Below are 5,000 nucleotides of genomic sequence, written 5' to 3'. Positions count from 1 at the left end.
AAGCTAAATGTAAAATGTTCCTGTTTTGATTAATTTAATAGAGTGGGTAAGGTCTGCTCTATGCCAAATTAGCATACCCCCTGAGTCCCTTCCCTGTATCACACCTGGTAGTTTGGTGGATGGGACTACCAGCTCTCTGTAACCTAGAGGGCAACCAGTGGGTCCGTCTCCTCTATACCATGTTTCATGTAGGATGACCATGTCTGTATTTCTGATATATTTGGTGAAGTCCAGGTTCCTGCTCTTTAGGCCAAAGGCAGATGACCTCAGGCCTTGGATATTCCAGGATGAAATAGTGAAGGCTTTGTGTTCCATAAAGTGTCCGATGTTGTTAGTCGTGTGGTTTGGCCTCAGACCAGTAGGTGTGAGCAGAGCCTGCTGAGCATCTGGTACATGCCATTGGCTTGGGCTAGTGTAAGAGTGGGGGTTGGGCCTGTTTGTCTGCTCACAGCCTGGGTGTAAATGTGACTTTCATGTTGAGGCCTTCTTTGTGGGAGTGGGGGGCATGGGGTGGGTAGGAGGGGCATAGGTCTGATCTGAGGGGGCCTAAATGGGGTGTGGGCATGGTTGACTTGGGGGGGGTATTGTTTGGGGTGGGGTGGGGGTGTGGATGTGGCTGGTGGTGCTGTGGTCTGGATATAGGTCTTCTCGGTGTGGTTCCTCTATGTGTAGGTCTGGGGGGGTCCCCGCAGGTCTGGGAGAGTGTCTCGCTCGTCTGGGTGGGGTGTCTGTTAATCTGTTGCTCCTGTGTGAGGTTTTGGGGCTGCGGTTGAGGGTGATGTCCTTTAGGGTCCAGGCGAAGGTGGGCACTGCTGCCTTGTATATGTGGACCTGGTCGTAAAGGCTGTTCACGTCCAGGGTGGAGTGGTGGGCCAGGTAATACTTGCGTTTACCCGCTGTATGGTAGCAGGGTGGAAGTCTTTTCGTGGTAGCAGGGTGGAGATAACCAATTGTGCGTTGGGAAGTGGAAGAATCTTTTACAATCACTCCCTTGAGTGCTGTGGCCACCCTTTCCTGCTGTGTTCTCAGGTTGTTTGTGCCTGTGTGTATTATTATGTGGCCGGGTGATCCTAGTTGGTCCTCAGACAGAAGGTCTAGGGCGCGCTGGGTGTTTGGACACCAGAATTTCTTTATTTTCGTGTATGTATTTCCCGTTTGAGTCCATAAAGAGTACAATCTGTGGCTTGTGTATGTCCTCAGTGGGTGTGGGGGTGTTGTCAGGAGGGCTATCAGGGTGGCTGACAGAGGGGTGCTCAGAGGGGGTGTGATCCCAATGGGCTTGGGGTTCTTCGTTTGTTTGTCTGGTAGTGATGTCGAGGCTATTGTCAGGGTCTAGGGTGGACTGTTCTGCTGTGGTGTCGAGACTTTGGTCAGGATCTGAGGTGGGTTGTTCTGCTGGCTTCTCTGCGGGGGTGGCCAGCTCTCTAACGGGTTGTTCTCTGTCACCCGTCATCGTTCTCACCTTCTCCTCCAGCACTCTGAATCCTCTCCTCTAGTGCTCTGTTCTTCTCCTGCTCTTTCTCCTGTTGATGTTGTCTCACCACAGTCCAGAGTGCAGACATGTCTCTCTCTACCTCCAGCTCTCCAGGTCTAGTTAAGGGGGTGTTGTTGTGCGTGACTGTTGTCTGGGTCTGTGCTGACTGGAGTGTGTTCACCTGCTGTTCCAGCTCCACCTGCCTTACCTCCAGCTGGGTGAATTTATCCTTCATTTCAATGAGGGAGTAGTGCTCTGTGCTGGGAGGTTGACTTTCCGCTTGGGGTTGCTCGTCTGTGGGGTTGTATAATGAAGAGGTCTGGTCTGACCCGCTCGGGGTGGGGGTATCTTTCTTAAGAGAGAGCTTCTCCTGCTGAGCTATTTCTTTGATTAGGTGAAAGTCCAGCTGAAACTGTTTGGGGTTGCCCTGTACCAATACTGTTCCAGACTTGTAGAGATGTATATTGGCTGACTCAGAGTCCTCGTTGTCTAGTATCCAGGTGATGGTCTGTGTGGAAGATTAAGTTGCTTATGTTCCCGTTTTTATAATAGTCAGAAAAAGTGTTTCTGGATTTTCCATAAGGAGGTTATTTCCGTACTCTTTTCGTGCCTTATCATTTTTTACACGAAGAGGGTGCTGTATGCTAATAACCTCTGAGCAGCGGGAGGGGGCTTCAAAGGCCTCTGCATTTGGGTGGGGTAGGCTGTGGAACTCTCCTGCCATCGTTGGGCTCAAGGGCTTCGACACCTCTCACTTCACACCTCAGTGCTAATTGAAGTTGCAGTCAGATACAGCATCTCACAAAAGTGAGTACAGCCCTCACATTTTTGTAAATATTTGAGTATATCTTTTCATGTGACAACACTGAAGAAATGACACTTTGCTACAATGTAAAGTAGTGATTGTACAGCTTGTATAACAGTGTACATTTGCTGTCCCCTCAAAATAACACAACACACAGCCATTAATGTCTAAACCGCTGGCAACAAAAGTGAGTACACCCCTAAGTGAAAATGTCAAAATTGGGCCCAATTAGCCATTTTCCCTCCCCGGTGTCATGTGACTCGTTAGTGTTACAAGGTCTCAGGTGTGAATGGGGAGCAGGTGTGTTAAATTTGGTGTCATCGCTCTCACAGTCCTTCATACTGGTCACTGGAAGTTCAACATGGCACCTCATGGCAAAGAACTCTCTGAGGATCTGAAAAAAAGAATTGTTGCTCTACATAAAGATGGCCTGGGCTATAAGAAGATTGCCAAGACCCTGAAACTGAGCTGCAGCATGGTGGCCAAGACCATACAGCGGTTTAACAGGACAGGTTCCACTCAGAACAGGCCTCGCCATGGTCGACCAAAGAAGTTGAGTGCACATGCTCAGCGTCATATCCAGAGGTTGTCTTTGGGAAATAGACGTATGAGTGCTGCCAGCATTGCTGCAGAGGTTGAAGGGGTGGGGAGGTCAGCCTGTCAGTGCTCAGACCATACGCCGCACACTGCATCAAATTGGTCTGCATGGCTGTCGTCCCAGAAGGAAGCCTCTTCTAAAGATGATGCACAAGAAAGCCCGCAAACAGTTTGCTGAAGACAAGCAGACTAAGGACATGGATTACTGGAACCATGTCCTGTGGTCTGATGAGACCAAGATAAACTTATTTGGTTCAGATGGTGTCAAGCGTGTGTGGCGGCAACCAGGTGAGGAGTACAAAGACAAGTGTGTCTTGCCTACAGTCAAGCATGGTGGTGGGAGTGTCATGGTCTGGGGCTGCATGAGTGCTGCCGGCACTGGGGAGCTACAGTTCATTGAGGGAACCATGAATGCCAACATGTACTGTGACATACTGAAGCAGAGCATGATCCCCTCCCTTCGGAGACTGGGCCGCAGGGCAGTATTCCAACATGATAACGACCCCAAACACACCTCCAAGACGACCACTGCCTTGCTAAAGAAGCTGAGGGTAAAGGTGATGGACTGGCCAAGCGTGTCTCCAGACCTAAACCCTATTGAGCATCTGTGGGGCATCCTCAAATGGAAGGTGGAGGAGTGCAAGGTCTCTAACATCCACCAGCTCCGTGATGTCGTCATGGAGGAGTGGAAGAGGACTCCAGTGGCAACCTATGAAGCTCTGGTGAACTCCATTCCCAAGAGGGTTAAGGCAGTGCTGGAAAATGATGGTAGCCACACAAAATATTGACACTTTGGGCCCAATTTGGACATTTTCACTTAGTGGTGTACTCACTTTTGTTGCCAGCGGTTTAGACATAAATGGCTGTGTGTTGTCTTATTTTGAGGGGACAGCAAATGTACACTGTTATACAAGCTGTACACTCACTACTTTACATTGTAGCAAAGTGTCATTTCTTCAGTGTTGTCACATGAAAATATATACTCAAATATTTACAAAAATGTGAGGGGTGTACTCACTTTTGTGAGATACTGTATACTGTCCTAGCAAGCTTGGTAGCCTTAACATAGCCTTCAGTCAATATAAAGTAAAATATATAATTGTAGTGTATTTTTCTTCTTGGTTGTAAAAGTAGCTTCAGACTAAACATTACTCACTCAGTTCCAGGTTGGATGATGTTCTCAGGTTTCTGTTGTTTGTTTGGCAGAGCATTTGCTGTATAGATTGGATCTCTGGTAGTAGGAATCCTTCCAGGTAATTTTGTCCAGAAACAGGTTGTAGTTTTGATTTGGAGTGAAGGTTATGTTGTGGAGGCTAGTATCCTGTGTATGTCCATGCCGAAAAATCTAAGTTTATCTAACTCTAAATCAAATTTTTTTGTAAAAACATGGCTGAACAATACAGGAGCTCATCTTTCTCTCTCTGTCTGTCACCAATGGCAACTGTAAAAGTGATTCTAATTATACAGTTGTACACCTCTGTAATGTTAAAGAGCTAAATGACTGAAATGTAATGTAAATGTAAAGAGCCAATGAACATGTCAATTGGCAGTGTGTTTTTCTGTTGCTCATTAGAAAAACAAGATTTCCATCTTGGATGTGTGTTTCCTGACCGATTCTGCATTTGGTTATTAATTATGTTTGTCCCCCATGAGACACTGTAGACACGGAAGACTATTTCACTTCCTCAAAATCCCCAGAATTAATCTAATAAAACTCAAGAAATCTGTAATTAATTTTGATGTTTTTGCCGTCGAGGTTTTAGTTGAGCAATGTTGCATCTAACTAAGGTGTTTGGTGAGGTGTTTCTCAATATTTGTTTTTGTTATGTGTTGGGCAGGTCTGTCTCACTGTCTATGCTATTGGATTAGAGAGCAATCACCGCAGCTGTTCACCCCATGTTAGTGGGCAAATGGACATCGTCAAATCAAAACCCAACCTTTATTTACCCTTTGTTACGCATTGATGTTCCAAACCCATCTGAAGTGAAGAACCAGGCATCGACAATCATTATTCTCTATCCTTGAAGCTATACTTTAAATTCCACCAGTTAATCCATATAGACTATTATTTGTTATTGGAATCATATTATTACAGCCACTCTACATCATTGCAGTGTTGAATAA

At 46.4% G+C, this 5,000-nt stretch overlaps 1 protein-coding gene across 1 annotated transcript in view; it reads left to right on the top strand.

Moving 5' to 3' along the window:
* LOC311121110 (phospholipid phosphatase-related protein type 5-like) overlaps nucleotides 1-5,000 on the top strand; it is a gene marked incomplete at both ends in the record, with an annotated part of 96,027 nt that overhangs the window by 24,612 nt on the left and 66,415 nt on the right. The gene's annotated exons all lie outside the window — the stretch shown is intronic.

The sequence above is a fragment of the Coregonus lavaretus genome (assembly GCF_964263955.1).
Source record: "Coregonus lavaretus genome assembly, contig: HAP1_SCAFFOLD_1386, whole genome shotgun sequence".
In the NCBI taxonomy this organism is placed as follows: Eukaryota; Metazoa; Chordata; class Actinopteri; order Salmoniformes; family Salmonidae; genus Coregonus; species Coregonus lavaretus.
This window is presented reverse-complemented; position numbering and strand designations above follow the sequence as displayed.